Source organism: Astyanax mexicanus, chromosome 8 (assembly GCF_023375975.1).
Source record: "Astyanax mexicanus isolate ESR-SI-001 chromosome 8, AstMex3_surface, whole genome shotgun sequence".
NCBI lineage: Eukaryota > Metazoa > Chordata > Actinopteri > Characiformes > Acestrorhamphidae > Astyanax > Astyanax mexicanus.
Window position 1 is genome coordinate 47,101,571 of NC_064415.1, and position 10,157 is coordinate 47,111,727.

Genomic DNA, 10,157 nt, shown 5'->3' on the forward strand with positions numbered 1-10,157 from the left:
TCTTCTTTAGTTGAGCAGAAATTGTTAAAGCCTAGGTTGTTCTGCAAGCTGTTTTATTTCATTCTCCAGCGCAATCACTTTTTTCTCCAGCTCCATTATTTGTGCAGCTGCAGCATCCACTTTGCCTGTGACAAAAGGGAAAAAAAAGACAAAATTTAAGTCAAACTCTGAAATGACCTTTATTGTACACAAATTATGAATAAGCTAAATTGGTATATTTTACTGTGCAATGTTTAGCTAACAAATACTGGTATTTTTTGGTATAATACATAAAACATGCTTGTGCTTGGAATGTTTTTAAACAACAAATGATATCTCGGACATAAGTTAGTAATTTAGGTAAGTTCAAATAAGTATTGCATATTTAAACTTCATTAAGGTATGAATTGTAAGTGTAGACTTTTTCAGGTAAGTATTGCATATTAAGACTTTATCCAAATAATTATATCATATTAAGACTTTAATCAGGTATGATTTGTAAGTTTAGACGGTTATTCAGTATATATTGTATCTCCAATGTTATTTTGGTAGGTATCCTTTCTTAAGACTGATACTCAGGTAATTATTAATTATTCAAATGGTTATTTAGGTAGCTGGCTTGTGTATTTATTGTGTAAATTAATATAAGAGTTGTAAAATTACTCACCGGGAGTTGGTGGACGGCAGTAATCGTGCACCACAGCTTTAGTGTTCAGCTTGGTTAGCATAGCTTCAGGTCCTCCTCGTCTCTCTGTCCGTGGTAACTTCAGTGTTCAAACTGAGACGAGTACTTGCCCTCTCGTAGGGTGTCAGACGGTTTTCATATCGATTCCCAAAATGATTCCAGGCGAATCGTGATGGAACTGATCCCTGGCTCTGTTTCCTCCCGCTTTTACATATAGCTCCTCCGGCCTGAAGTGCTGGCTACACACATGTACTGCCACGCAGAACCGTAAATGTGGCATTTTCCTCTCTCCTAATTGCTCTTATCCATTTACCGCGTAAATGTGTATCATTTGGAAAGTCGTGGAAACTCAGGTTTGGTTGTTTGCGTTTGCTGTTTGAGCAGAAAGGCTCGCTGCAGTAGCATTTCCTATGCTGCTCCAATTCGTCTGTACGTTCTACCCACACTGTTTGCCCTGCTATTTTTTACACCCGCATTCCAAACCCGGAAATGTGAAAAGGGCCCATTTCTTAAACAATATGGCCGCCATATGCAAATTAGTTCTACCATGGTGCAGCAAAATGTCTTCTAACACTTACAACTTTTGAATGCTTAAGCTGAGATTAATACCATGTCAGTCCTTTGATTGGTCATGATGGTCAACCAGCAATATGTTTTATACCTAACTGGCCTAAGGTTCTCGCTTGTGCGTGCGAATGGAGCGTGCGTGCGTAATGGCACTGAGTTTAAAGAAGAAGCGTGGCTCTCCACTGTAACTGAGTTCAACTGGTCTTTGCTGTGATCTCTGCTGAGCCAGAACAAAGACAGAAACTGACTGTTTAAGGGACAGTTTTAAAGCTATTGCTGCGTTCTAGTTTTAAAACTGAGAAATAAAGTAGCTGTATTTCAGTGTTAGAAAAAAGAAAGAGATTTGCATGCAGAGAAAATGTTGTACACAGACGTCAGTTTGGAATCTAACACCGGTTGGATGGAAAAAAAAATTTGACCCTTATCTGTCACTTATCTAATCTTATTCTTGCATTAAATTCCATTCAACTATGTATGCATTCTCTATTCATCTGACAGCACAGCCCCTACTTTGCAGTAGGTTAGATAGGTTCAACCATCTGAGGGAATTCTCCTCTCCCAAATGTTTGAGTTGGTTGTGCCCACAAGCCTGGAGCCATAAAATTAAATACAGCAACAGAATAGCACAAAGCGTCAGTCGGCTGTGATGGAGGGTAAAAAGAGGCCAGGTGGAGCCGAAAAGGCCCGATAAAAAAAAAAAAAAAGAAAGAAGATGGAAGAAGAAGCTGCCAAATGTGCAAAATTAACCAACCAGAGGGCAGACTCCAGCTGCAGCCGGTAAACAGAGATATGGAAAAAATCTTGAATTGTCCACTCAGCGTAGTTTACTTTGTGAAGCCCAATACACATCATTTACCTCTTAACACGCCCTGGCCCGTCATAATTAATATCTGGCTGTGTTTATGAATAATTATAGACACCCAATATTCCATTTTAAAGCTTAGAATCTATGCCTTGTTTATTAGAATTATGATTAATAATTTCCATATTTGCGTTTTTTTGTACGTATTATAATTGATCCAATGCGGACATGTTATACATCATTCGAACCACTGAGATGGTGATTTGAGATGAGCTGGAGCTTCACAGCTGATGCTGAGAAAACTATTCCAGGTGACTCTCCCTCATAAAATACCAAGAGGGTGCGGATCTGTCCTCAAAGATAAATGTATAAAGTATAAAACATATTCTAGTTGGTTTAAATTTTTTGTTTATAAAATCAAGTGTTCCTGTAAATAAATAAATTAATAAATACATAAATACATTTTGAAAAACAAAAGTAATTATTTATTTATTAACAGTAATAAATATTTATAAAGACATAGACATACAGGAACATACGTCTATGTATAATAATAATAATAATAATAATAATAATAACTTAATATAAAATTAATATTAATATTGATTGATATTGGTATAATATATAAGATTAGAACATCAAAGGACATATCCGTATACTGAGAGGAAATCGTACAGAGACTTTGTTGAAGGAGCACCTCATGGTCATCCTGGCTTGGTTCTCGTAACCCTGATGGGCCACTTGGACGCCTGTTCAAGGATATTAAAAAAGCCTTTCCAGTATGAATGTCTTGATCTATTTTCAAGTGCTCTAAATATCATTCAGCAACGACTGTTTTAATGTGAATTAAAACTCTGAATACTCTAAATTTAAATTAAATTATATTTAAATTAAATTAAATTTAAATGTAAAATTAATTAATATAAAAGTAAAGTTTCGTTTAGGGGGGGTTCACCTCCCTAAAATCAACTTTTGCAACTTGGAATGTCATGTTCTAAACTAGTGAAAAAATTAATTTCAACATGAGAAACTTATATGGTTTGCAGAAACAAAATAATTCAACTGCACACATTTGCTAATTTTGCCACTTCAGTTTATTTATATTGAGCAGGTTCATGTTTCTTTATTCATTTATTGTTTAATAATTCTATATATTTTTTTCAGTTAGCATACTGAGAGGTGTCAACATCAGACACATCCAACACATCCAAACTTCTGATCATCATGTCCTGGTGACTGCAACATAGCAGTTTTACCCCCACGGAAGTAAGTGTCACACTCATCTTTCATCTTTATTCTCTGAAAAAACAGTAAGGCTTTTCAGAAAAGTACTTCCCACTGCAGCTTATCTTTATTATATACAGATACAGCGTATGAAAAGATGGAAGAAGAAATAAACTTAGAACTTACCTTTGCTTTATCTTTATATAAAGCACAATCAACATACTCTCCACCTTCTCTCTTCTTACACACAACACAGTCAAACCAGCGCTATACAAAAGAAATAAGAAAATATAAGGTAGGAAGCAGGGGCGTCACCTAGCCTGGGCTTCCGGGGCTTTAGCTCAGCTCATATATACACACACACACACATATATATATATATATATATATATATATATATATATATATATATATATATATATATATATACACATATAGTTGAAATAACTGAAAACATGTTTTATATTCTAGTTACTTCTAAATAGCCACTCTTTGCTCTGATTACTGCTTTGCACACTCTTGGCATTCTCTCAATGAGCTTCAAGAGGTGGTCACCTGAAAAGGTTTTTAGGTGTGCCTTATCAGGGTTAATTAGTGGAATGTCTTGCTTTATCATTGGTGTTGGGACCATCAGTTGTTAAAATTCATATTATGGCAAGAACCAATCTGCTTACTAAAGAAAAATGAGTGGCCATCATTACTTTAAGAAATGAAGGTCAGTCAGTCTGGAAGATTGCAAAAACTTTAAATGTGTCCCCAAGTGGAGTCGCAAAAACCATCAAGCGCTACAACGAAACTGGCACACATGAGGACCAACCCAGGAAAGGAGGACCAAGAGTCACCTCTGCTTCTCAGGACAAGTTCACCCGAGTCACCAGCCTAAGAAATCGCAAGTTAACAGCAGCTGAGATCAGAGACCACACAGAGTTCTCGCAGCAGAACAATTGAATCCTGCAGCAACCTGCCATCTCATCTGGTTTGCGTTTAGTCGGACAATAATTTATTTTTCAACAGAACAACGACCCAAAAAACACCTCCAGGCTTTGTAAGGGCTATTGGACCAAGAAGGAGAGTGACAGAGTGTTGCGTCAGATGACCTGGCCTCCACAGTCACCGGACCTGAACCCAGTCGAGAGGGTTTTGGGATGAGCTGGGCCGCAGAGTAAAGGCGAAGGGGCAACAAGTGCTAAACACCTCTGGGAAAACCATTTCAGGTGACCACCTCTTAAAGCTCATTGAGAGAATGCCAAGAGTGTGCAAAGCAGTAATCAGAGCAAAGAGTGGCTATTTTGAAGAAACTAGAATATAAAACATGTTTTCAGTTATTTCACCATTTTTATTAATTACATATCTTCAAATGTGTTCATTCATAGTTTTGATGCCATCAGTGAGAATCTACAATGTAACTAGTCATGAAAATAAAGGAAACACATTGAATGAGCATGTGTCCAAACTTTTAAATATAGCTGGACTGAGCCCCGGATCTTTGCATACCCAGGTAACGCCCCCTGGTTGGAATGTGTAGATAAAGTTCTAAATACAAAGAAATTCCAGCAGTAAATGAGAGATTTTGTGATTTACAATTATTGTATTTTTTCTGTTTATACATATTAAGCACACTATAAAAACAAATCAATTATTGCAGCTAAATCTTAAATCTATATTCAGTAGGCCAAATTAGATAATTAATTTTAAAAGATGTCACCGGTGATGTCAGTAACACATTTCTATTTTCAATCCAGTAATCAGATTAAAGGTACTTATGCAAGTCACTGTGCATTAGTTTTTTCGTCATTTTCCTTTGTTAAAAGATATTGTAGCGTCCGGCTGGAGGCGTTGAAAGGATGCACAAGAAAAAGGTTTACAGTTGTCGCTTTATTGCTGGAACTGTCGGACGCTACTACGCCAAAATAACAGGCTACACAGGTAACACAGTAACCCCCCTCTTTCCCCACCTCTTACACACAGTGATTCCCACCTTTCTCCTATTTACACACAACCACACAACCCCCCATCTCCCCATCTTCTTGGATGAAGTCTGTGTTGGGTTAGGGGAGGAGATGCCTGTGAGTCGTCACTCCCTCGCCTGGCTTTCTTCACACACAGCAGGCCTCCCTTTTTCTGCTCCTCACTCACACACATATACACAGAGACCCCTCTCTTGCCCTGCCTCATCCAGCCCCCCCATGCCCCCACATGAAAGTTGGTTGTACACTCAGTGCTGGCAACAAAGCTTAAAAAAGAGCGTTGTTGTCCGCAGCTGCTGAATGTAACTAATAAATAACTTGTATTCAAACTTAGTTACTTTTAAAATCAAGTAATCCAATAAAGTAACTTTTTAAATGAATAAACATTAATCAGATTTTTTTAAACATGCCATCACTGGATACCACTAAATTAATTAAGCATTGGCAAATTAAACTTTTTACATTATTAAATCAGAATACTCACAGCTTTTGCCTCAATCAGTTCACAATTCTGTCCTTGCATGTATTCACTCTCACTTTTTGCAACAGGACACATGGTCGTCAGCATCACCCTTACAAAGTAATTTGTACTGGTCTATGACAGCAAAAAAAAAAAACAACAAAAACAATTTCTAGCTGTTTTTGACTGCTCAATATCACAATTTTTCCAGTACACACATTTTTTAAACTTAAAATTAATTTATATAATTTTTAATGTAATACATTTAAATCCTTATTTCATTATACCTAAATACATATAACATAAAAAAGGATGTATTTGCCTACTTATCTGAAACAGGACAACTTTTATATATGAAACATATATTTTAGGCATAAAGCAACATGCTTAACAATATGTTATATATATTTAAGTGTATATATTAACAGTACAATTATGTACATACAATGCTCCCCAAAAGTAATGGAACAGTGAGGCCAGTCCCTTTATTTTTACTGTAGACTTAAAATAATTGGAGTTGACATTAAATGATAAATATGAGCAAAATACTAACATCAAATTCCTTACACCCTTATATCAGATACATCTGATACACAGTTCAGATCACCTTTTTTCTGAACCCACCCGTTTCTCTTGTGAGCAAAACTATCAGAACAGAGGAGACTTCCATTGGTAATGGCGGCGCAAGATACAATCTGGGTAGATCCCACAAATTTTGTTTAAAATTTAGTTTAACTGAGCTGGCATTATTTGAGTAAAATTGGCTATTCAGTGATTTTGTATTACTTGAACTTGAAGTGTTTCACTTGGCTTGTAGAAAATGCCTCCAAAAAGAGCCAAGGAAGAAAGAGAGCACTGAGGTCCTGCAAGAGTCCTTGGGCTTGCCGTAGAGTGATGGCACAGGTGAATTAGCAGCAAAAGGCCAATAAACCGATCCTCCAAGTCATGGAACTTGCATTCTGACATTCAAATGAAGTAAGACATCTACTCTAGAATCAATGCCAAGCTTAGAGAGGTTACTGGTTAGTGGAGAGAATAATAAACGTATATATGCTTTTTTTAAATGCATATTTGTAAACATGGTTATCCACCGTTATCTTGTATATACGTGCATTGGCAGGGGTGTAGCAGCAAATTCTGGGCCCTGTACACTCTCAATGTCAGTGGGCCCCTATCAATGCCAGTACAATAGATTTTAAGTACAGCACTGCACTGCAGGGCTAATGCTTTTTACCAGACAAAAATAATAAATTGCTTTATTGCTTAATGTATTACTAGTGTGCACTTGGGCCTACAGTGATATTGGTAGGCTATTTACATGTTGATATATGCAGCAGAAATATTGCTAGATGGATAATTTATTAAGTCTCAGCACAGAGCTTCAATTTCAGCTCTGCTGTGTTAGTAGTCAATAGGCTATAGCACACGCATTGAACCAAAATAACAACTTACTTTAAACAACTTGCATTTAGGCAGCAATTCTACAAGTCAGCATTTCTCTCTCTCTCTCTCTGGAACCAACATACAAACGGAAAGGGGGTGGGGGGGTCGGAGAGGGGAGCTTGTCCTTGAATACTAGAACAATGATCTCAGCTGCTGCGGCTGCGCCAGCAGCACTTTTTGTTTCTGAAACTGGTTAATGTCGATAAATGAAAGCGCAGCGTAAGTTCTACTAAAGACTCCAGTGCTACGTCACCTAAGTACCTATCCAATCCTATCCAACCATCTGACTTTAAATAAGATCACTCACTCACACACTTTTGTGCTGCTGCTACGCTGGCTGGGCTTTTGCTGCTGCTGTGCCGCCTGGTGCGCTTCTGACCAGATCTTTGGCGGCTGCTGCGCTGGCTGATGCTCTTCTTCCCGGGTCCTCAGTCCTCAGTGCTGCCTAGTGCTCTTCTGCCTGGGTCCTCTGCTGCCCTGGCCTCTTCCTCCTTTGTTTGGCTACTGCCATGCATGCCTTTTGGGTATGATCATTTCTTTTTCTCATATCATTTCTCCTGCTGCTGCTTTTTTTTTTGCCTTCCTTCCGAAGCCTGTTTGCCCCCGGCATGTTTGCCCGGCGCGCGGATGGTCCGCTCCACGGTCATTGCACTTTTGGCTGGCTGGTGGGCCGGACGTTGTCTCTTCTTCGTTGGCTGCTGTAATTGTTGTTCTGGTCCCGCTTTCTCGTTTTGTGGTCTGGTATTTCTGTTTGTATTCCTCGGCGCTCGTTTTTTTGGACGCACTCAATTTTACAAACACTGCTCTGTCCGTCTGTTTTGGGGGTTACTTCTAAGGGCGATGGTTGGCCGAACGTTGGCAGTTGGATTTTCAACCCTCGCCCCTGGATCTGCCTCTTCAGCTCTGCACGAAATTTATCCGGTGGTGGTCGCGTTCGTTTCATGGGACAAATTATTGTCTCTGAAATTAATTAATTTATACTGTGACTATGAAGCCGTGGTCACGATTATCAATAAAGGTCGTTCTTCTTGCACTTCAATCATGTCATTGCTTAGTACAGGGGTGTCAAACTCATTTTGGCCGAGGGCCACATTGGCATATTGGCTGTCCTCCGAGGGCCAGATGTAACTTATAAATCTAATAAAATGTAACCAAATGTAATATATGTAAATGAATGTAATTACTCCTTAATGTTAAATAACTCTCAATATATTATTTATTCAATCAAATATTACAGTTGCATGGAAAAAATGTTTGCTTGTTGCTCTATTAACATAAATCCTTTTAATTTGTCATGTCATGAAATCCAAAAACTCCATCAATCAAGAACCAAACTATTCAAGTGAATAGAAATGACATCAAGTTATATTAACTTTGAAATTATTAACTGAAATAAGGCTTAATAAATATAAAATCAAAAATTGTGAGCTGTTAAGAACAAAGCATTTCCTCAGATTTAGCAGTTCCTCATCCAACCACTAGTGGGAGCTGCAGCAGCAGCACCACAAGTCCGCAGTATTTACTGAGTCAGAGCTACAGCCCAGCCACGGGCTACAGGGCTCAGCTCAGCCAGTCTGGAGCGTTTTTAAAAATTTTAAGTTCTTCTGTGTATGAAATAAAGATTTTTGTAACCGAATAATACAGCTCTCTACAGTTCATCTTTCAGCCCAATCAGCTAACAGCAGCCGTTTAGAGCATGAGTCACTGCTGGGATTACATTATAAACAGGTCAGTTATCGCGCTGCTAACCTCAGGATGTTTATAACTACGGAGTTTAGTGGACACACCACGGCTGCAAGGTTAGACTGTTGAAGGCTACTGAAGACTATTAAAGGCTATTGGAGGTTATTGAAAGGGTTATTGAGGGCAGAAATTAGTAAAGGCTGGTTAGATAAGTGATTCACGTCCTCGTACTTTGCTGCGGTGAAACTGCGACTAGCGCTGTCCCAGTGATGTTTATTAACCTCATTAAAACAGATTTTGTCAGCTATTGTCTTATAAATATTTACACAGAACTTATATCTCTCCTAAAAAGCGTTTATTTTGGTCAGAAACACTCTTCGTAACACAAAAGGCATACCGGTCTTTCGCCTTGAAGCACAGCCGTCCGTCTGCATCAACTTCTCTTTTTCTGGACATTATGGGATAAACATTTATATGTCTCAATTCCACCCGCGAAGTTACACCTTCCCTCCGGCAGGGTTTCCACATCAATGACTACACTGCCGTGTAGTGGCAGTAAGCCGTAACTTTGCGGGTAATACAATCGACAAGCATTGTGGGAAATGTATTTTTTGGTCAAAGAACGCTTCTGACTTATTTATTATAGACACTAAGATCTTACAAGCTCTCGCGGGCCACATAAAAAGACGTGGCGGGCCACATTTGGCCCGCGGGCCTTGTGTTTGACACATGTGGCTTAGTATAATTACCTGACAATCAGTAATAAAATTTTCATTATTAAAGCTGTTCATAATTTGTTCACTGCAATAACGTTGCTGTTGCATTGTCCTGTTTTCATTTATAATAATTCAGATGCCTCTGCCCAGCAGCCAAACAGTTCCTGGAACCATGCCCACTTTCAATCACTTAATCCTGCGTTATATATTTGAATATATATTTATATTTAATTAGATATTTAGCACTCAAAACTGCATGTCTAAAGGTTTAGCTCCTTCAACCCTCATACTACACAACATAGACAAATTTCTCTCTGCAGAAAATTATTGATGCCAGTCAATTAAGGAACATTGTAATAGTCCAGATTATCCAAGTTTGTTTTCTAACCCAGCTATACGCCTACTCCTCAAAGGCATACCTGTCAAGTTTTAGATTGAAAAATAAGGGATATTTTCCTCTGTCCGCTTAAAGCCGTCCCACCAGCCCAACGAAGGTTCAGTACCCCTTACATTTTAAGACAGGTTTACAAAAAAAAAAATTAAAATAACCACATGTGAACCACTTACACACTACAATTAGATTATCAGAATCTGAAATGTTGTGGACATTCCTACATATGTCATTCTTTTA